Source organism: Octopus bimaculoides, chromosome 8, assembly GCF_046866305.1.
Source record: "Octopus bimaculoides isolate indiv1 chromosome 8, ASM4686630v1, whole genome shotgun sequence".
Classification (NCBI taxonomy): domain Eukaryota; kingdom Metazoa; phylum Mollusca; class Cephalopoda; order Octopoda; family Octopodidae; genus Octopus; species Octopus bimaculoides.
Window position 1 is genome coordinate 16,255,547 of NC_142935.1, and position 25,964 is coordinate 16,281,510.

Below are 25,964 nucleotides of genomic sequence, written 5' to 3' on the forward strand. Positions count from 1 at the left end.
AATGACACAATTGTTATGTTTATCAAAGAAACAACATAGCACAAACAGCTTCCCCACTTGTAAACAACTTGTTCACAAGTTGAGCATTATATTCTTTATCTCAGATGTTTTGTCAAGTTGACTCAATACATGCACCCAATCACCCCCCCCCCACACACACATTAACATGTATACACATATATGACTCTCCCTTTATATATACATATATATATATATATATATATGTGCAGCCATCTGGTTCACCAGTCCTCAGTCAAATCGTCTAACCCATGCTAGCATGGAAAGCGGATGTTAAACGATGATGATGATATTTATTTATTTAAGAAAAATAAGAAAATAGAGATAAATCAATTAGTAATTATTTATTGATTACAAAATAAACATAGTCTCTTTATTGGGATAGTGTAAATACTTAGTTTTTATACTTAAATTATATTTGTGTTATTATTTTTATTATTATTACTATTTGGTGTATAGTATTTTATTTTATCTTTATAACCAGCATTATGTAGAGTAATACTATATTGGTTCATATGTTTATTAAATATGCCCTTATTAGAAGATATATAAGCTATTCTTTTACTAATGTTGTGAATAAGTACCTTTTAATTGATCCTGGGTAATTACTTTGGAAGTGTATATATTTTAAGTTAGAGTAAGACTTTTTGAAAGGTTCATGAAAACCAGTTGATAAATTACAGTTAGCATCCAAGAAGTTAATAGAGTTGTTTTCTCTCTCAGTAGTAATGGAGAGGCCAAATCTTTTAAAGAACTTATATAACTGCTTTTTAATTAATTCAAGACATCTATTAGAAAAATGTTTTACAATAAAAAGCCAATCATCTCTATACAATCCATTCCCAATTTCTGGAAATTCTTCATGCAGATGAGATAGAAGGTAAATTCCTACTAAATTGGTTAATTGAGTCGAGTCTAGTGCACCCATAATAATATTGATATTACTAAAAGGCACTTATTCACAACATTAGTAAAACAATATCTTATCTATCTTCTAATAAGGATATATTTAATAAGCATATGAACCAATTCAAAATTACTCTACATAATGCTGGTTTTAAAGATAAAATAAAATATTATAAACCAAATAGTAATAAAAATAAAAATAATAACACATAAATATAAAAACTAAATATTTACACTATCCCAATAAAGAGCTTATGTCTATTTTTGTAATTAATAAATAATTATTCAATGATTTATCTCTATTTTCATATTTTTCTTAAATAAATATAAACCTTGGTTTATTTAATTACTTTATTTTTGAATATTAATTCTAACATTCAAAATAAATAATAGGTAATAAACCCAGTAAATTCACTGGATTTTATTATCCCTTAATGAGGTATTTAACCTTTATATATATATATATATATATGGAAATATATATATATATATATATATATATACATATATATATATATATATATATACATATATATATATATATATATATATATATATATATATATATATATATATATATATATATATATACATATATATATCTTCATCATCATCATCGTTTAATGTCTGTTTTCCATGCTGACATGGGTTGGATGGTTTGACTGAGGTTTGGAGAGCCAGTGGCTGAACCAGACTCCAATCTCATCTGGCAATGTTTCTACAGCTGGATGCCCTTCCTAACACTAACCATTCTGAGAGTGCCAGTCAAGGGACACTGGCGTTGACTATGTTCAGATGATGCATTTTACATGCCACCAGAACGGGAGCCAGTCAGGGGCCACTGGCTACAGCTGTGATTTTGGTTTTACTTGACTCAACAGGTCTTCTCAAGCATATCATATCACCCGACACATCAAGGGTACTCTTAAATGGGCTGGACATGCAACACTGGCATCGGTCAGGGCAGCAATCTCACTTTAATTTCCGGGTCTTCTCAATTACAACATATCTCCAAAGGTCTCGGTCTCCTGTCATTACCTCTGTGAGACCCAATGTTTGAAGGTCATGCTTCACCATCTCATCCCATGTCTTCCTGGGTCTACCTCTTTCACAGGTTCCTTCCACAGTTAGGGAGTGGCACGTCCTCACAGATAAGGGATCAGAGGACCCTGTCAAAGGCTTTCTCCAAGTCAACAAAAGCCAAGTACAGAGGTTTATCTTTGGTTAGATATTTCTCCTGCAGTTGCCTTACCAGAAATATAGCATCAGTGGTGCTTCTGCTTGGCACAAAACCAAACTGCATCTCATCTAGGCTAACTCTCTCCCTAATTAGTTGGTCTATGACCCTCTCTGTAACTTTCATCACCTTATCCAATAATTTGATACCCTTACACACACACACACACACACACACATTTGTATGTATGTATATCTATCTATCTATCTATCTATCTATCTATCTATCTATCTCTATATATATAATATATATATATATATATATATATATATATATATATATATATATATATATATATATTATATATATATATATATTTATATATTTATATATATATATATATATATATATATATATATATATATATATATATATATATTTTTATACATATATATTGAATATATATATATTTATATATATATCGAATATATATATTTATATATATATATTTGATATATATATGCATACATACACACATATATATATATATATATATATATATCGAATGAATGTGTGTGTGTGGTTGGGGAGGAGTGGCTAAATCTACATCATATGACTAGTTTCCTCTTCAGGGTCAGAATATAGTTCTGCCAGGATCACTCATCAAATCTCTTCAAGTTCAAGTGCAATCCATGCTAGGACAATACTATTTAGGTGGTAGGTACGGATGAGTAGTTAAAAAAGGTTTGCAGTGAAATGAGTTATTAGAGAATTGGATAGAATGCCTTGTGACATTTGATCCGAATCTATATGATCTGAGTTCAAACACCACCAAGGTCAACTTTAACTTTATATCCTTTGTGGTTGATGAAAAAAGTACCAATCTGGGGCCGGGTGGGGGTGGGGGTGCATTCCTGGAACTGTAACTACCTTGAAACCATGCCAGGCAGTATTTGTCCTAGCTCTCTGCATTCTGAGTTCAAATGCCTTGTTTAACACCTCCACCTGGCCCTGTGGGTGCCTTTAGTGAAGTCCATTTTGTTGCAAGTATTTTGGCTTGGACTCTGGTTTGAGGATAACTTTCTCTTTCTTGTCATTCCTTGAGGCTTTGTCAAAAGTCATGAACTCAAACTTCGTTCCTAACTAAAAGGGTTAAGGGTAAGAATAAAACCCCCTTCAGTCATGAATAATCATGGGATTGCACCTAGAAAGTTCTCCTCTGAGGTAAAAATCTGGGCAAGGTTGTTTATGGAAGACCAGCAGTCGTCCATGTATACCAGCCTCTCTTCTCCATGCCACCAATGTTATCCAAGGGAAAGGCAAAGACCAATACAGCTTGGCACCAGTGACATTGCCACTTATTTCTACAGCTGAGTGAACTGGAACAACATGAAATAAAGTGTCTTGCTAAAGAACACAACATACAGCCCGGTGCGGGAACTGAACTCACAACCTCATGATTATGGACCCAATACTCTAACCACTGAGCCATGCGCCTTCACTAAACTAAAAGACAAGAAGCAAAAATCCAGTTATGCCTATAGGCATAGTTTAGTAGATAAGGACGTTGGTTAATGCTGTGCAGTCACCTAGTAGTTCTGAGCTCAATCCTAGGCAAGGCAGTAAGATGAATCACAAAAAATCAACTGGAGCAAGAAATATCATAAAATTCAGAGAGTGGAATGAGAACAGTATATCCCCATGGATCAAATAAAAGTTTAGGTTTGAAATTCCAATACAACAACCAAATGCAACACAAGACACCCAAAGAAGGCTGGAGTACAACAGCTGAAACATAGTGAAGTTGACAATCAAGATCAGGACTCCAGTTCAGCTAATATAATCAGTGTGCAGAATATAAATTCCTTGTCTTAGAAATATAGAATTGTGAAAAAAAAAAACCAATTATAAATTTCAGTTTTAATCTCACTGTGTGGCAAGTGTTTTTGCTAAAACCTTACATGGACCCAAGCCTTGCAAATGACATTAACCCTTTAGTATTTCAGATTATTCTGTTAAATGTAATGTTTGTTTATTTATATTGTTTTGAATTAATGATGCATTATCTTGTAGTTAAGAGATTTCAATGATGTGATTGTATAGTTTTAGAATGATATTATAAGGATGAGGTGAAGAGCCAGACCTGGTCAGTTTCAACAGAAAACAGGCCAAATATTTTGGCCTGATATGGCCGGTTTGAATGCTAAAGGGTTAAATAGATGGGAACTATGCAGAAGCCTGTCAGATCTTACTGGAAATTCAAAGTTCCAATCTTGTTATATATTTTGTCATACTGATATTACTGGGAATTTTGCCAAGGATAGACATGTCTAAGTCATATTCTGCCATTTACATGTTAATTTAATGAGTCAGGCACTCAGTTGATCAAACAACTAAATATCCAGTAGCAAAACTGATACTACCACTGTTCACACATAAATAAACATTTTACACAGTATCCCCCTCCAAAAAAAAAAAAAAAAAAATCCACTGAGCTGACAGATAAAGACTCATTCTCCAAAACACAGTGCCAACTGAATTGGGTAGTAAATCTTTTGTAACTTTTCTCTATGCCTTGTGTTGCTACTATAATGATCTCTGAATCTTTAAAAAAAATCTATGTAGGGTTAATAGCGAATACATTCAAAAGAAGACATACACAACAGGTCCAAATTTTAAATGTAGATAAAAGAAGAAAATAAATAGCTATAAAAATACTCCTTTTAAATACAAATGAGGTTGATACATCCACCTTTGGTATAAGTGAATCAATCATTTTGCTTCATACAGTGTCCACCTATGACATTAGATATGTGAGCAAAACAATATGGTCATATAGACATTTCTATTGTTTGTTTAACTAACTTCTATTTCAGAATGAGAAGAGGTTTGTTTGTTTGTGTGCGTGTGTGTGTGAGTATATACATTATATATATATATATATATATATATATATATATATATATATATATATATATATATATATCATATATATATGTACATATATCATGCATATGTGTGTGTATATCTATCTATCTATCTATCTATCTATCTATCTATCTATCTATCTATCTTTCTATCTATCTATCTATCTATCTATCTATCTATTTATCTATCTATTTATCTATCTATCTATCTATCTATCTATCTCTTCTCACGGACGTGCTGTCACATCGGCTGCGAAGGTAAACGTTTATTTGACCTTTTATTGCCCATATTTTGTTGGAAATTTTGTATATAAGGTGTGTGAAGCACCAAACTTTCTTTTTATTGTGTTTTCAAGGTAGGAATTGGCCCTTTAGGGGCAGTTTCAACCTTTTTAAAATTATATATTTTCTTCTCGACATTGAAAAATGTCGAGAAACATAGTCATAGAACGCTGGACAGAAACTTTAATGAACGAACATTTTCCTAGACTTGAGACGCTAGGAGAACAAAAAAATAAATCATGCACGCGCACACACACCAAAACAATAACAGACATCGAGAAAAAGAATGAAGCAACAGATTCTAAAGTCAAAGCTGTCAACGTCATCGATACTGTTAAAAGCCCTGTCACCACCAACAACACCAACAACAAAAACAAAACTGTAACCAAGGTTACAAAACCATGCGTAAAAACCGTCACAAATATCTCTGATGTAAGCACCTTTGCTGCTGACGCCATCATCACCACCACCAACAACAACGATAACAACAACAACAAAAGTAGCAGCAGCAGCAGCAACAGTTCAACTCAACCTTTACTCTCTTCACAAACAGCAAGCGAAAGAGAGGAAGGAAAAATGAACAGAAGCCACAACACCACAACCACCACCACCACCACCAACAACAACAACAAAAACTTTGCAGACATGCTAAAACAAAAAAAAGAAACTTTACATTTTACAAACAAAGAACTTATAGAGACCAGGTCCCTTTTTTCTACGTCCGGACAAAATTTAATTTTACATACCCCAAAAGAAGTGAGAGAAGACGTGGAAAAAAGAACCATCATTTACAAAATAATAAGAAAAAGTAAAAAATTAACAAATCCAATTACAAAAACAGAAATTGAGAAATGTGCCAAAAAAATCATGAAAATTAAAGAATATATAAACTGGGGTTTGCAATTTAATACAGTACAATTTCGTTTCAATAATGAAGAAGAGGCGAAATTGTATAGTATGGAAGCCTTACAAAATGATGAACTAATCATGGTCCCATACTACATGGGACAGAGAGTGAGTAGAATAAAAATAAATAATGTCCCTCCGGAAATTGAGTCCAAGTGGATTACTTCGGCGATATGTTTTCATTTGAAAACAATAAATGTGTTAGAAACCACTGTTGTTCATAATAACAGCTGGACCGGAAAAAGCATTGAAATTTTGATCCAGATGGATCAAGATTCACTGGAAAAGTTGCCGAATGTGATTCACTTGGAAAATGGACAAAGCCTCTATGTGGTGGCGGAGGGTAAAAAACCGCTTTGCTACCTCTGCGGAAGCCAAGAACACCTAATTTCAAAGTGCGTTTTGGCACAAAAAAAGAAACAAGAACAGTTACAACCAAAACAAAAAATAAATAAAAAACAACCTTTGCTACCAACACCACCAAACCCACAAGTGATCATCAACAAAGTAAACCAAACGACATCACCATCAACACCAAGAAAAGAAAAAACACCACCACAATCAACTCCAACACCAAAACCAATTAGGGAAACAACACCACCACCAACATCAAAAGATAGACCAACACCAATACCAAGAACAACAACGAAGAAAACAAACATCAACGAAGAAAAAACAAATGCAAAACCTAAATCCCCAACAACACACACACCACACAATACAGGCATAGAACCTGATGCCTTGCCCTTACCCCCCTCTGATCTGTCGGACTTTTCGTCAAACGATGACAGTCCAGTGGAATGGCAGATAGCCACAGGGGGTAAGAGAAAAAGATTAAAAAAGACAAAACCAAGCACAAGCAAAGCAGGGAGGTACACAAACCCTGAAAGCCCCTTACAAAACCAAACTAACACCAACACCAACACCACAAAAACGCATACAATGCTCTCGGCCATAAACACAAAAGACATAAAATTAATGGAGTATATTGCATATCACACAAACATATGTGAAGATGACATGAAAACAAACAATCATCCAAGAACAACACCACCAGAACATATAAAAATATTACATTTGACACCAACACAGCACCACACACTCAAATCCCTCTATCCAAATGCGGTAGGGGGTTTCCAAAAATACCTCTCTAAAAAATTATACAAAGACTTACTCATAGACACTTCTAAGGAGGAACAGTGTAAAACTGTCGAAATGAGTAAGTAACCTTCTCTCTCGACTCTTTACACTTTTCGACTAAATTATGCTTAAAATAGGTTGTGTAAATGTACGTGGCTTGGCGTCAGCTTGGAAGCAAGGATATCTTCTAAATGACATCAGGTCACAGAACATAGAAATAATAGCTATCAGTGAAACCAGACTCAGTAACCCGCGGACCCTCAAGTCCATGTTTGGCGGACAATTCGACATTTATTTTTCTCCCTGTCTGCCAAACATGGGTGGTGGTGGTACCGCGGTGTTTTTTCGAAAGAGTCTGAACCTAAAAGTAAGGCCAATATTCCTAGACCCGGAGGGTAGGCTGGTTGTCGTGGACGTCGATGGTACAAACGGATGTGCTTTCCGTCTGATGGCAGTGTATGCACCGTCCTTAACGGGTCGGGCGGATTTCTTTAGACGTCTAGAGTTTTTCCTGGGAACGTCAAGACCTTTACTATTAGTAGGGGACTGGAACGCTACCTTGGACACGCATCTAGACTATGTGGGAATGGATAGGAGTAGAAGGGGATGTAAGTGCCTTAAAGACCTGCTCAGACGTTTCCATTTGTCTGACAGGTTCCGACTCGACTATCCGAACGTGCCAACGTGGACTTGGACAAACCGCGTCGGATCGTCGAGATCGTATCTAGATAGAGTTCTATGTAGGACAGCGGATAGAGTTAGTGTAGGATGTCCACAATTTAAAATAGTCAGCTACACGGATCACAAATTTGTGACGTGTACGCTCGACTTAGATAAAACACATAGGCAGGGTCCCGGTTACTGGAAACTGAACGCTTCGCTCTTAGCGCGGCAAGTTTACAGGAACCGGATTAACGAATTAATTAAGAGGGCGTTAACAGGAGCCATCGTTAACAACCGATGGTGGTTTGCCCTGAAAATAGCAATTAAATCGGAATCTATTAGGTTTAGTAAAGAACTAGCGATAGATCGAAATAGAATAGAGGGAGACTTAGTCAAGAAACTAGAAGAGGCACTTACAACTGGCAGCGCAACCAACGTTTTGGCAGCGAGGATGGCCCTCGACCAACACCTCAACGCCAAACACGAAGGTTGCGTCGTCAGAGCTAAAATGCGTGCCTTAAGGAACGAAGGGATCGAAGCTGCGCGAGAAGCCCGGGTGGCGGAGGCGCAACGCGGTGACAGAGCCACTATTCGGTCTCTAATTGATGAACAAGGATGCAGTTTACTCGAACCCGAAAGGATGTGTGGGGCCTTTCAACAGCACTTTGCTCGACTGTTTGGTGCGAGCGGTGGGTCGGAACGCAGGATGGACTTCAGTGCCTACCTGACTGGCCTGCCGCGGCTCACGGCGGGAGAAGCAGAGTGTTGTGAGGGTCCCATCACAGCTGCTGAAATAAGGGATGCTATGGCGGGCTGCGCGAGGGATAAGTCGCCTGGATTGGATGGTCTACCCTACGAGCTGTATTGCCAAATGCCAGACTTGTTTGGAGACCTCTTGGCATCAGTCTACTGCAACTGGCAACAAAACGGGAGAATTCCCAGTTTCGTGAGCCGAGGTGCAGTGACATTGCTGAAGAAAGACCCAAACAAGGGGAATTTTATAGATAATTTCAGGCCCATCACTCTGCTCAACGCAGATTTGAAAATTTTGGCCAAAGTAATAGCCGAGAGGTTGGCGCTTGTCATCGATAAACTGGTCGACAAGGCGCAAACATGCGCAGTGCCGGGCAGAAGCATCCATGACAACCTCCACCTCATGCGCTACATCATGGACAGGGTAGTTAAGGATCCTGGCATGGGTGGGGCGTTGATCAATTTAGATCAATCTAAAGCCTTCGATAGGGTGGACCATCGATACCTGGCGGCCGTCCTCAGGGCGGCTGGCTTTGGTCCCGTTTTCCGCGGTTGGATCGCTGCCTTGTATAGCGGCATCCGATCGGTAATTCGGGTGAACGGTCACCTGTCAAAACCTTTCGACATCAAGCGTTCGGTCCGTCAGGGATGTCCCCTGTCGGCGCTTCTGTATGTATTGACGCTCGAACCACTACTGCGGAAGCTGGCGACACTGAGGGGTATCCCACGGGAGCTGGGTTGCGGGACGAGCGTGTCTGCATATGCGGACGATGTCACCGTCATAGTGTCGAGCGAAAAGCACGTCGAGATGCTAAGCGAGACACTTAAAGAATACGAAACGGTGACAGGAGCAAAACTTAACCCGGAAAAGTCGGTGGGTTTGCTACTCGGCACCTGGAGAAGCAAGCCTATACCGTCCAACAGTGACTCCGTAGTGGGACGCTGGACGGACGGACCGGTTAAACTGCTCGGGGTCTGGTTCAATCCGGACCTCCAGATGGATAAGAACTGGGACGAAATCACCAGTAGAGTAATCAAACTCAGCCAAACATGGGCCGAGAGAAAGTTATCTCTAAAAGGTCGGGCGGAGGTGGCTAATGCGTATATCGCATCAGTCATTGATTACCGCCTGACCGTCGTACCTTGTCCCAATGCCACCATCACGAAACTAGAACGCATACTCTTCCGCTTTCTGTGGAAGGGTGGCGTTCCGATGGTGAGGCGATCCATTTGCTGTCAACAACCGTTACATGGAGGACTGGGGATGCCGTGGTTAATGATGCGCAGACATGCGCTGAGACTGCGGCATCTCTGGAACTTCATTGAAGACGGTGAACAGGTGTGGGCGCCGTTTGTGAGGCTCGCCTTCCCGCAGCTCGTCTCACTCACCGAACTGCAAACATGGATCAAAAAGAGACCGAAACTGGGCGATTGGCACCGCGAGTGTCGCCAAGCTCTACAACAGCTCTGCCGTCCGGGATCAAACTTGTGCAACTTACAAACGACCAATGCGTTCTATAGAGGACTAGTGGAGGGGAGGTCCGACGACACTCTCGGGGCAAACCTGGGTGTCGACGAGAAATTCCTAACTCGCCTTTTCAAGACAACGTTCGGGCCGGGGCCTATGGATAATTTCCAGAGATCCCTGGCTTGGCAATGCTATCGGGACGCACTACCAGTTCGAGAGAAGGTCTACAGACACGGTTCGAAAACCACCGGACCGACCTGCCCGAGATGCGGTCAGAGCGACGAAACCGTTCTGCACGCACTCGTGCAGTGTCCAGATATTTCAGAGCTGTGGACCTTCGTCGAACGGCTGCTGTCGCGTGTGGGACGAGCCCGCTTATCGGCCGAGTCTATCGTGAATATTGTTCCGCCACCTTCCTTTAAACGGGAAGGAAAAACGGTTTACGTAACACTGATAGCTATGGCGAAAGAATGTGTGTGGTGGACGCGTTTGAAAGGTTTACAAACAAACACTTTCCTCTCTGGTCAGTCTCTCGTCAACTTTTTCAAGTACCACTTGAAAAGGAGGATGAGGATAGAGAGGAAAGCGTTGTCGAATGAAAGCTTCAATAAAAAATGGGTAAATGTGGCAAAATTGGTGAGTATGAAAGACGACACCATTTTAAGCATTAATTTGTAACAAAAAGAGAAAACGAGAGAAAAGGTACTTACTTTTATGTACATTTTGAACTGCCTGAGGTGACCTTGGTGCTTTTTTGTAGGTTTTTCACTCCAAGGATACACCTAAACTGTAAACAATATTTATTCCCGTTTTTGGGAAGATTTATAATTTTTGTACACCACACACCCCAACGATTACAATCCCTATTGATTTGACTTTTCTTTGTGTGTCCCACCCAGCCCACCTCGAAAATGAAAAACTCTACGCTTGTATTTCGTCCAATTTCTGTGTTCAGCCCTGTGTGGCTATAATAAAAACATATCTATCTATCCATCCATCTATCTATCTATTTTTTTTATTTGTTTCAGTCATTTGACTGCAGCCATGCTGGAGCACTGGCTTTAGTCAAATAAATCAACCCTAGGACTTATTAGTAAGCCTAGTACTTATTCTATTGTTCTCTTTTGCCGAACCACTAAGTTATGGGACATAAACACACCAGCGATGGTGGTGGTGGTGGTGGACAAACACAGGCACACGAACATATATATGTACATATATATATAATGGGCTTCTTTCAGTTTCTGTCTACCAAATCCACTCACAACGAAGTTAAGCCACTGTGCATAATATCATAGCTTCAACTGTTGCCCATTGATCAATTTGTACAGGTGGAAATGCAGGTCTTCATGCAAAATATGCCTTATTGATTGATTACCGATGCCAAGTTCAGTGGAATACCTCTGAACAGAGTGATTTGAACTCTGTATCAAAGCTTGCCTGACGCGTTCCACATTTTCCAGGGTCTGTACCATTCATGGTGCCCCTACCAGTCTCCCATTCATTAGTGTACCTTGTGTACAAAGTGCATTCACCCAACATAAGATTGTGTTACGGGTGAGAACAGCCTCATTTTGGTGAATGTTGAAGTGGCACCGAAACTCATGCTGAACTTCTGTGACAGACTCATTATTCTTCATGTAACTGTTGTAGGAAAACACACAATGCTCTGTTGTCCACAGCGTCATGGCTTCACCTGAAAAGAAAAAGAATTGCTAAGACACCATGGACTGAATGGTACCTGTTGGAAATATGTCCCTCCCCCTGGGGCTGAGTAATAGCCATTTCAAAAACGTGCATCCTCTCTGCCCCACCCTTTATATACACTTACGCATATATAGATTGTTTGATGTGGTGTACAGATTTAATAAACTAAGAAAGAGGTAGTCAGGGTTTGCATAAAAACTATTCATTTAGCACTTTTGTCCCTTTTAGGGATTCATCATGATGAATCCTTAACATCCTTAAAATAGTTTTTATCCAAATTCTGACCACCTCCTTTTTCTTAATATATATAAAGTGAGAGAGAGCTTAGATCTAGGGAGATAGAGAAAAAGCTTAGATCTGGGGAGAGAGAGAGAGGGAGAGAGAGAGAGAGAGAGAATGAGAGAGAGTGAGAGGGAGAGAGAGAGGGAGAGAGAGAGAGAGAGAGAGAGAGAGAGAGAGGGAGAGAGAGAGAGAGAAGAGGAGAGATAAATAGTGAAAGATATGCAGATATATCAGCCATACCTAAACTTTTTGAGATTCTAGAACACACAGCAACCCTAATCTTATAGTACAACTGTTTGTTTGACCCAACAGACTGATGTGTATGCACACACACAAACAGATATGAACACACCAGGTAATCATTATATTAACACTTGTTGTTGCTGTTATTGTTTCATCTCAGGTTAATTCTGAGTGAGCATTCATATTTTTTCTATTTCTGCTGCTTTCACAGATTCCCATGATTCTCTGTTGCCATCCAATTCCATTATTATGAATTTGAATTGGGGACTTGAGTCATAGTGACTCTTTCATTACTTGATAATGCAACCATAGATGCCACCCCTATGGATGTGCTGCAGTTGCTCTCTTGATAGAGGTTGGTGATCCTGACCATTGATCTTCTCGGATTCCTCTGCTCAGCATCAATATAAAAAAGTGCTATTAGCTCAGTTGAGCTCTTCTGCTACCTCTTCACACTCCACTATGCTGCAGTCCCATGACTTCACCATATGCCTACCAAGGTGGCTGAACAGATTCTATGCCATGCCAAAGGGCACGGTTGTCACTCTATAAGATATTTTCAAGTACTCGCATACCCATGAGCATACTTATAATCAAAAGAAAAGTATTCCAGTCTTTCATTTATAAGATGGCAGATGTCATTTAAGGGAGTTTTAGCTGTTATTTCTTGCATGTATTCATATTTATATTAACATTATCCTCATAAACACAGAGATAGCTCCACAACACACTACATGTCAATGTGTCACTAGTATTAATTGATAAAATTAAAAAGAGGCTTGATATGAATAGATTGATAAAATATTTACTAAATTATCAATATACCAATGTCAGTGACACATAAAATCCATTTGTGCTGGTGACACATAAAAGGCACCCAGTATGCTATATGGAGTGGTTGCCATTAGGAAGGGCATCCAGCTGTAGAAACCAAGACTGGAGTCTGGTGCAGTTCTCTAGCTTACCAGTTCCTATTAAACTGTCTAAGCCATGCCAGCATGGAAAATGAATGCCAAATGATGATGATGATCATCATTGTCATTGTTTTAACGTTCTACTTTTCAATGCTTGCATGTTTCAGATGGAATTCTTTGAGGCAGATTATATACCTACCTAAATTACTGCTTTGGTCTTGGGTTCAGTTCCACTGCACAGCACCTTGGGCAAGAGTCTTTTACTGTAGCCTTGGGCTGATCAATGCATTGCGAGTGGATTTTGTAGACAAAAACTTAGATATATATATATATATATATATATATATATATATATATATATATATACACACACACACACACACACACACACACACACAAGACTGGAGATGAAGAAAAAAGGTTGGTTATTGGTCATTCCTCTAAAATCCTTATAAATAATTATGATTTCTAATGAACTTTTCACAAAGCAATACATGCTTTCTCGTACTGTCTACAATTTTTTTTTTTTGTACATATGCTTATAAACAATTATGGACTTATCTTACTGCCTATTTTGAACACTTTTATGATTCCTTGGAAGAAAGCAGCGAATGTATATGAAAACAAGGATGGAAAAAAAAAATGGAGAAATGGTACACAAATACAAATGCAAATAACAAGACATTAACAACAGGTGTGTTTCGACTAAGAACAAATTATATATATATAAATATATATATATATATATATATATATATATATATATATATATATATATATATATATATATATATATATATATATATATATATATATATATATATATATATATATATATATATATATATATCCAGTTAAAAGAAGAAAAGAAAATGGAGATAAGGAAGTTAACAATTATATATTATTAACATATTGGTTAGCTTCGCTTCTTACAGCCGTTTCAATTAATATTCAATAATTTAATTACAAATTTGTACATTAAAATTTGTAATGAGGTTTCCAGGCATGAGTTCTACTCACGTGTCAAGTTTCTTCAAAATTGATAGAACGATGTAGGAGGAGTTAGCTAACAACGCTACAAACACACCCATAGACAGAATTTCGCACATATGTACTATATATACATACATACATACATACATATATATATATGTGTGTGTGTGTGTGTGTGTGTGTGTGTATGTGTGTGTGTGTGTGTGTGTGTGTGTGTGTGTGTGTGTGTGTGTGTGTATGTATATGTATTAATAGTAGAATCAACAAGAAAAGTACTCCATCCAGTGTCAGAAAAATATCATTTATTAAGCTCACAATTGAATCCTGTGTATATATGTATATATATGCATGTGTATTGTGTGTGTGTGTGTGTGAGTGTGTGTGTGTGTGTGTGTATGCATATATGTATACATTAACACACATACATATATGAAAAATACATGCACATATATATATATATCAGTTCAGCTTAGTACCATTAACACTGTCAAAGGGAAAGATAGTGACATTGTGTGCTTTCTCCAATGATTAAATATTCTTTAGTTGAGCTGATGTGTGAGGACCAGTTGACTGAAGATATAATTAATAGATTACTTGAAAAACAAGCGCATTTGACCACAGAATGTCTGCTTCAATAAAATTTCATCTAACCTTTGCTATAGATAAAAAAAATGTCAGAACAATGATGATGATGATGATGATGATGATGATGATGATGATAGTGGTGTTGATGATGACAATGATAATAGTGTTGACATATATATATATATATAAATATATATATATATATATATGTGTGGCTGTGTGGTGAGAAGTTTGCTTCCCAAACACGTGGTTCTATGTTCAGTCCCACTGCATGGCAGCTTGGGCAAGTGTTTCTACTACAGCCTTGGGCTGACCAAAGCCTTGTGAGTGGATTTGGTAGAAGGAAACTGAAAGAAGCCCATCAGACACACACACACACACACACACACACACACACACACACATGTATATATCTATATGTGTGTGTCTTTGTGTCTGTTTTTGTATCCCACCACTGCTTGACAACTGGTATTGGTGTATTTATGTCCCCGTAACTTAGTGGTTTGGCAAAAGGGATCAATAAAATAAGTACTAGGCTTTAAAAAAGACTTGAGGCCGATTTGTTTGACTAAAACCGTTCAAGACAGTGCACCAGCATGGCCACAGTCAAATGACTGAAACAAGTAAAAGATAAAAGATAAAAGTACATAAACACACGCACACACATACATCATATATACACACACACACACACACACACACACACACACACACACACACACACACACACACATGTATGTATATATGCATATTCATATACACACAGACACAGACACACGCATGCACACAGAAAAAACATAGGCAACATCATTTTTGAAAGATTTATTTCTGGGCACAAAATAATGTTACTTGATGCATTAAAATATTTAATCTAGCATTTTGCAGATATGCCTTGTGTATTATACATTAACAAGTTTGAAACATCAAGTTGTGTCTTCAAAGATAGAATGATGCAATGAAGGGTATCTACTGACTTTTGAAATGTCTTTGTGTGTATGTGTGAGTGTATACATACATACATACATACATACATACATACATACACACATGCACACATGCACAGACACACATACATGCACACACACAGATTTACATACACATATGCACACGCACACGCGATTTTCAAAATCATACTGCAAAGAAACATAAATACAGGGTATTTAGGCTAAATTTGACAATTTATATAAAAAGTGAAGAAAGCAAAATTTTTTGTTGTGCCTGGGGAGTCATAATGCCTTAATATCTAACTCACTCACCGGTTCATTTTCCACTCATTTATTTATTTATTTATTTATTTTATGTCTTTTAAAATTTCCATTGACAAGGCTGCAAAAACAACAAACATTTTGGAAGACAGAAGACAAAAGCAAAATAAATGAGTGGAATGAACCGGTGAGTGTGTTAGATATTAAAGCAGTATGACTCTCCCCAGATACAACAAAATTTGTTTCAACACACAAATTCACATAAAGAATCTTGCAAACCACATACAAAAACAAAGTAAAACAAAATATCCCATCCAAAAATAAAAGCATTAAAAAAATCAAAGGAATATCAACGGTGCCCCAGCATAGCCACAGCGCATAAGCTGAAACTAGATAAAATTTAAAAAAAAATTATGGCTAAGAGATAACAGTTCACTCAATGTAGCCACCCTCAGTTTCTACCATAGCCTCAAGATAACTCTGGAGCCTGCTGCATGCATTCCTCAATGTGTCCCTGGGAAGATCTTCAAACACCTCTTTGATCTTGGTCACTTGCTTATCCTTGGTGTTGCAGGTAGAATGGTTGGTGCCTTTCTCAACCATACTCCACTCATAGTAATCTATGATATTGTGATTAGGGGAATTAAGGGGTCAGAGACTGGGGCTGACGCAGCCATAGAAAAACCCCGACAATCACTTCTAACTCTTTCTGGAGGCATGGTAAGGAGCCAAATACTACTGCCAGACATATGACCTTCCAACAGCAACCCTTTCTAGCCAGGGATTCACCAAGAGCTTCACATAACTGCCCTGTTCAAAGATGTGGGAGGGAGCTAATCCTGGTGTGCAGATGCAATCAGAATGCCTGCTGTGCCCCTTCCTGCTGGTCTCAGCTTCATTGTCTCCATTGCAGCTGTCCATGTCATGTCTTACAGCTTTTGCAGTGTTCACAAATCATTGAGCATCTGTCATGATATTGGCATTTGGATATCCAGTGCAAATCATCACAATACAGGCAACTCTTCTCCAATATTCAGATGGCTTCCAGTCCTCCATGTCAACTGCAACTTAATCTTTATGCTCTCCGACACTGTTGATTGTTCATTAATACACCGAGCTGTTCCTGAAAAGAAGAAACACAAAAAAAAAAATAATCAGCAACTTTAGCCTGAACACCCTGGATATATATATATATATATATATATATATATATATATATATATATATATATATATATATATATATATATATATATATATATATATATATATGGGAGAATGTATGAAAAAACAACAACAGACGAGGACAGGTGGTGTAAATAACAAAAGGATGTATTAGTATGACGCTCGGGAATACGGAAAGTCTTTGACGTTTCGAGCTACGTTCTTCAACAGAAAGAATACAGAGACAAGGAGAAAAACATGGAGAAAAAAAAAAAAAAAAAAATATATATATATATATATATATATATATATATATATATGTATATATATATATATATATATATATATATATATATATATATATATATATATATATATATGTATATATATATATATATATATATATATATATATATATATATATATATATATGTATATATATATATATATATATATATATATATATATATATAGTTTTAGGGAAAATAACCAATTTTCAAGAACTCATCGATGAAAATCCACTATCACATATAGAAAAATTAATAATTAAAAGCACAATTTATTATATTATATTATATTATATTATATTTATTATATTATATTTATCTTATGATATTTACTTTACTTTATATTATACTCATTTATTGTGCTTTTAATTATTAATTTTTCTATATGTGATAGTGGATTTTCATCGATGAGTTCTTGAAAATTGGTTATTTTCCCTAAAACTATATATTTTATATATACTTTATCTATAAGGCTCAATTTAATTTTAATTTTTTATAAATTGATTTTAATTGAGTTTTTTACCTGTAATTTTGGATTTTGTCCCTAATATTATTATATATATATATATATATATATATATATATATATATATATATATATATATATATATATATGCATATATATAAATATATGCATATATATATATATATGCATATGTATACAGACATGTTCATACAATAGCAAATTCTTTAAAAATAATATTCTATTGTGAAAAGTACTGAACTGTAAATATTTCATCATGAACCAGAGATAAAATTACAAAGACATACACACACAAAAAAACGTCACAGAGTAAAATACAGTTAGTTACACACACACACACACACACACACACACACACATACACACTGTCACATACACACAGACACGTGTGTACATACATACAAACTCACACATGAACAAACACATATGCACACACATCCACACGTTGAATACAACCTGCATGACAGTGCTATAAACCTAGACAGGAGTACAAATATACAATTATATGAACCTAGTTTCATACATATACAAACGTGCCTCTGTTGGGTGTATAGCTGGGTGGAGTCAACAGAATTTGAAGTTAGACAAGCTATTTATTTTAATGCTTTTTTAACTGTTGCTATTTATTTTTTCCTACATATCAGTGCGGGGTATATAGAATGAATTATGAACCCATGACAGAGATACTATAAGTGATTGATTGCTTAACTCTTTAGCTATCAGATTACATATTTATTCACATTGTTTTGAAATATCATCATCATCATCATCATTATCATCATTTAACGTCCATTGTCCATGCTGGCATGGGTTGGATGGTTTGACCCAAACTGGTAAGCTGGAGAGCTGCGCCAGGCTCCAGTCTGTTTTGGCTTGGTTTCTACAGCTGGATGCCCTTCCTATCACCAACCACTTTACAGAGTGTGCTGGGTGCTTTTACATGGCACTACACAGGTGCGTCTATGTGTCACAAGTGCAAGTGTTTTTTGCCTGGCACCGGCACAAGACTCTCGCAGGTCAATCCTCTCCACCAGGAGGACCAGTCTTAACACTTCTGCTATGAAGCACGGGTCTTCTCAAGTACTGCAAGGCACCAGGCATCTCAATCCTTTCTCATCTCACCTGAAAGGTCCAGCATCCTGAGGTCGTTCTTCAGTACTTTGTCCTATGTCTTCCTGGGTCTCCCACTTCCATGTGTTCCATCTACTTTGAGAGATTGGTACTTCATTAATTATGTATTATCTCATAGCTTTGAAATTTTAATGATGTGATTGTTTATTTTTGGAAAGACATTATAGAAGATGTATGAGAGGCTTGATCTGGGCAGTTTGAATATAAAACAGATAGAATATTTGGGCCTGATATGGTCAGTTTAAATGCTAAAGGGTTAACCTGTTGGAAGAAGAATTTCATTTTGCAGTCACATACTTTTTTAACTTCGATAATCCTATTTCACTGTGCACTACAAAAGGCACATGGCTCAGTGGTTAGAGTGCCGGGCTCACAATCATGAAGTAGTGAGTTTAATTTCCAGACAGGGCTGTGTGTTATGCTCTTGAGCAAGACACTTTATTTCATGTTGCTCCAGAAATGAGTTGTGATGTCACTGGTGCTAAGCTGTATCAACCTTTGCCTTTCCTTTAGATAACATCGGTGGCATGAACTGGGGAGGCTGGTATGCATGGGCAACTGCTGGTCTTCTATAAACAACCTTGCCCAAACTTGTGCCTCAGAGGGGAACTTTCTAGGTACAATCTCATGACCGTTCATGCCTGAAGGGGATCTTACAAAAACATCTTACATCATAGTCACAAGTATGTGTGGTTGGAAAGTTTGAGTTTGGGAAGCAAAACTCTTAACAAATCTACCATGACTGCATGATTGTGACATAATGTGAGGTAGCCTTGTATCTCCATAACAAGACACCTGTGCTTGTCCTATTATATTATAGCATTCAAAACCTGACATAACGCCCATTTCCTCCTCTCTCTGTCCTCAACACTCCCAATCACTCAAGGTGGCTTTTTCCTTTTTTTCTTTTTCCTTTATTTATTTTAACTTGCAAGCTACTTGGCAACCTCACTAGGGTCATGAAAAGGAAAAAAAAAAAATACCCAGTACACACTCTAAAATGGTTGGCACAAGGAAAGGTATCAAACTGTAAAAATCATGCTAAAGCTGATAGCTCTGTGGCTGGTGGGAACCTGCCAAAATATCTGGCCCATGCTAGCATGGAAAACAGGCATTAAGTGATGATGATGGGGATGATATATATTTGTATGTGTATACATACATACTTACATACATACTTACATACATACATACATACATACATCTGTCTATTTGACAAACAGACAAATTGATAGACAGATGTTTTATGTATGTATGTATGTATGTATGTATGTATGTATGTATGTATTTATGTATATATATATATATATATATATATATATATATAATAATATAAATATATGCATATATCCATACATATATGTACATACCTACATCTATATGTATACATACATATATGGGTACAGGAAGTAAAAAAAAAAAAAACGTTAACCATAATGAGAAACAAAAACACAAAAACGAAAACAGAAAAACGAACATTTTGCGAACAACGAAAAAAAACAAACAGAGAAACAAGACATACAACATAAAGAGTATACCCCTTCGTCTGTCTGTCCATCTATGTGTGCATGTGTGTGTGTGTGTATGTGTGGTTCAATAAATTTGACTCTTGACCACATGGCTCCAAGTTCAGTCTCACTGTATGTTACCTTGGGCAAGTGATGTCTATAAAAGCATGATTAACTAAAAACTTGTAAGTGGATTTGGTAGATGGAAACTGAAAGAATCCCATAGTATGCATGATGGATGGAGACAATGGATGCCCACATGACTGTAAGATGTCAGTAGTAAAAAAATCACTCTTCAGAAGAACAATATATTCTTGTGAATAATCAAAGCATCAGAGAATAAAATAAACCATAGAATAAACTAAACGTTAATTAGCAACAGATATTTCAACTGACTAGCAGACTGAGGTATAGAAGACGCAAATATAATGAATGCATCAGAGAATAAACCAAATAAAAATACTCAAACCACAAATATAATTTATTTTATGAATCAAATGCGTAATAACTATTGAACAAATGAATATATTATCAAAAACCTTGTAAAGCAAATCACAAAAGGTATTGCACTCAATCATAAAGTTAAACTGATAATATACTACAAAAACTAAAATCTTCCTTATCAGTTTACACACCACAAATAGTTTTTCGGTCTCTCTCTCTTGTTAAATAGTAATTTTTTATTCTGTTTATTGCAATCTTTTTTTTTTTTTAAATTTCTTTTGTTATTTCTCTCCGGATGTCTGCATCAGATGGACCGTTCAGGATTTCTGATTTTGCTTCAAGGTTGTGTGAGAATTTGTTAAGCTGTCGCTTAAAACGATCTTTCCAACATTGAAGTACCTTGGTGGTGTTTGTATGTATGTCACCATTCTTTATCTTTTATATTGCTCAATGTTTTTAAATTCTCTCCTGTCTTTCAGATTGACTTGAAAAGTTTGTGACTAATATCATTCTTGAAGTAATCTTCTATTAGTTACATTTAGTCAAATAGTTACTTTTATTTCTTTTTCTTTTCTTTACTGCTTTTTTCAGTTCTTTGTATGTCACCAGCTTTGATGATATTGTATGGGTAATTCAATATTTCTGCTCTGGCTTTCCCCCAATGTTTACACATTGCCTCTATTCCTTTTGGTAGGTCAATCAGTATTTAATGGTGTTCAAGAATTCAAGCCTACAGTTTCTTTCATTACTTTGTCTATTTCTTCTTTGAAAGAAACACACACCCTTCATCTCTGTCACCTACATTCAGTTGTAACAAAGGTGTGACCTCTATTTATATTTCAGACTTTTGTACCAAGCACAGCTCTTGTGGCAATTTTATTTACATCATATTGTTTTACCCTTCATTTCTTGGCATAGAGTTGTACCCTACTCTTTGGGGTTCATAATCTTGCAAACAACATGGTAACCTCTCTAGTACAGTTGGCATGAAGAAAAAAGCACAGAGTACATGATTAAAAAGCAGTTGCTATTAGGAATGACATCCAACTGTAGAAACCATACCAAAGCAGACACTGGAATATGATACATTCTGTGGGTGGATTGGATTCTACCAAACTGTCCTACTTATGCCAGCATGAAATGTGGACTTCATATAATGAAGATGATGGTGATGACGATGACACCTTTTGTCAGGAGCTGAAACTGATCAGGACCTTCCTTGGCTGAGTAATATGTTTTTCTGTATTTTAAGAATAACTTCCACATTCCCTGAATAACAATGTAATCTATCTGCATAAGGTCTAGTTGTTGGGTGAGACCCATTTTGCCTGTCCTTTTATCAAACGACAGATCAAAGTGTTTATTATTACAAAACCATTTGTTACACAGAACTGCTGAAGTTCTAGTTCTCCTTTGTTTGGTGTCTCAGGTTTGTATTTCCCTATCATACTTGGCTAATTCTTACATTGACCTTCTTCTACTTTAGTGACGAAATCCCCAATGATCATGCCATCTGGTTAATTTTTGCTTCCAGGTTGTCAAGGAATTTATTAGGGCCCTTCTGCATTGTAAGTAATGGAAAATCTATCTTATTGTTATGAATTTATCTCATTATTAGAGTATGGCTAGGTACAGGCATGGCTGTATGGTTAAGAAGTTCTCATCTCAACTATGGCACCTTGGACAAATGTCTTCTACTAAAGCCTTGGGCTAACAAGAACTTTATCAGTGGATTTGGCTGATGGAAACTGAATGAAACCTGTTGTTGTATATGTATGCATGCATGTATGTATGTATGTATGTATGTATGTATGTATGTATGTATATGTATGTATGTATGTATATGTATGTATGTATGTTTATGTTTGTGTGAGTGAGTTTGTATTTTCCTCATCTACATGTGTGTCCATTCACTTATTGTAAAATAATGGCTTCTTGATGGTATTCTTTATTCGTAGTCTGCCATGAAAGCATGTGCAGTTTTCTCAAAATGGCTTGACTTGTATTATCTTTGTAAATAAAAGAATCATCCATATGGTGTCGTTTCTGGTATTCCATGCAAGCATATCAGGCATGTTTGTTATCCAACTCATTGAATTGTCGATATAACCATGATGATGATGTTCAGGTGATCTGACGAGTTAGCTTACTTTATTTGCATCACTTTATGAATATACACTTGTATTGTATAATACTGAACAGATATATTGATGTAAACATATATGTATAATTTTGCCTTCTAAAATCAATAATACTACATGATGGAGGTTATGAAACAGTTGTAATTATTGGGAAGTCATTAAGAAAAAAATAAATTTATATACAGGTCTCACATCATCTGACTTTATGCTTTATTTACTCTTTGTGGAGAAGTTTAATGTTTAGATTTTTTTGAATTCTCTGTTATACAGGCATATTATGTTACACTACATGGTAATTGATGACTATGTAAAGTGATAGCCAGTTACAAACGAGGAGCTTACTGAGAATGCTGCTAGATTCTCTGAATCCAACTCTTCTAGTCTTCTATATATCATCATCATCATCATCACCACCACCACTGCCACTGCTGTCGTTGTCATGGTTATCATCATCATCATCATCATTTAATGTTCATTTTCCATGATGGCATGGGTTGGATGGTCTTGACAGCCAGCCACTTTACAGAGTGTACTGGGTGTTTTTTTACATTCTACTGGCAGAAGTGCAAAACACACACACACACACACACACACATTATATGTATGCATGTATATACATACACATATGTGGAAGCACGTGGCTTAGTAGTTTGGGTGCTGTACTCAAGATCCTGGACTAAGTGATGTATTGTGTTCTTGAGCAAAATACTTTGTTTCATGTTGCTCCAGTCCACTTAGCTGACAACCATGAGTCATCTTGTGATGGACAAGCGTCCTGTCCAATGGGAAATACATACACTGCAGAATCCGGGAGACTGGCCTTATGAGCTTATGGCTTGCAAAGACCTTTGATACTTTTAACACACACACTATAAATATACATCTACGTTATTTATGTGTATGTGTGTATGTGTTTGTGCATCCACACATATACACACACCAGTATAAACACACATATTTATCCATTCAAAATATCTTATTGAATATTTTATCTGAAATGAGAGAGGTCAATGTTTGATTTTTTGTTTTCTGATAAACTTTAATTCGTTACAAATATTTCAACAACAAACAAGATCAAATATCTCGTTCAGTCTAATTATTACCAACAATTAGTGATCGACATCCAAAATCACTTTACTTTGTTGGTAGAGTGAAAAATGACCGAGAACAATACAGAAAAAGTAAAGGTAAGAATTTCAACAGTGTTATAGATTTCCATTGAAATCAATTTATTTTGTGTTTCCTAATTTATATTTGTTTATATAATTAATTAATTCATTAATTAAGGAGATATATGACCAGTGAAAACAGACAAAAAAAGAAAGAATAGAACAATAAAAATGTCACAAGATTTTCCAGTGTTATTGTAGATATATTTTAAAAAACTTTTGAGGTTTATGTAATTCAAATTATAGTTATTTATGGTTAGTAGTTAAATAGGCATAGCTGTGTTTTAAGAAGCTTGCTTCCCAATCACATGTTTCAGGGTTCAGTCCCACTGAGTGGCACATTGGACTAGTGTCTTCTATAACCTCGGGCCAACAAAAGCTTTGTGAGTGGATTTGGTAGACAGAAACTGAAAGAAGCCTGTCATATATATATGTGTGTGTGTGTGTGTGTGTGTGTTGTCCTCCATCTCTGCTTGACAACTGGTGATGGTGTGTACACACCCCTCTGACTAAGCAGTTCAGCAGAAGTTCGAGGCTAAAAAAAAAAAAAAAAAAAAAAAATTCTAGAGTTCATTTGTTCGATTAAAAACCTCTTCAAGGCAGTGCCCCTCCATGACCACAGTCACATGACTCAAACAAGTCACAAACAAAAGATAAAAAATATTTTAAAAATATACCTACTTACTCTAAATGTCTTTCTTGTGAGTTCACACACGCATGGCAGAATTGTTAGCATGCTGGACAAAATTCTTAGTAACTTTTCAGTCGTCTTCATGTCTTGAGTTCAAATTCTACTGATGCCAACTTTGTCTTTCAGCCTTTCAGTGTCAATGATACAAGTAGCAACTGAGCTCTGGGAGTCGATGTAATCGACTATATACCCCTCCCCAAAATTTCAGGCCTTGTGCCTATTAGTACAAAGGACTATTATTATTATTATTATTATTATTATTATTAATAATAATAATAATAAAATAAAAGTTGACAATCGACCCCTAGCAATCATCAAAAATGTCTCGAAGGAATAACATGGAATGGGCTTTATTGCTCACAGTAATTTTTGATGACAGCCAGGGCTGACCGTCAGCATTTGGTATGCAACCAATTGCTAATATGGCTATTATCGGACTATTATGGGGGATATTATTGTATTTCATTAATAATACTAATGTACCCACACTATAAACCAATATATAAGTGCCTGCTTTTTCCAACTCATAGATATTTCAGACAACGATATATGTGTGTGTGTGTGTGTGTGTGTGTGTGTGTGTGTGTGTGTGTATGTATGTCCTACGTGTACATTTTGTAGTATTTAATGCATTTTTCACTTATGGAATAACTGAATGCCACATATCCTGACTTTTGTTAACACTAAGTTTATATATGTATGTATATATATATATATATATATATATATATATATATAGTTTTTGTATCTTGTTCTCAAGATTCTTTGTTCTGTCTT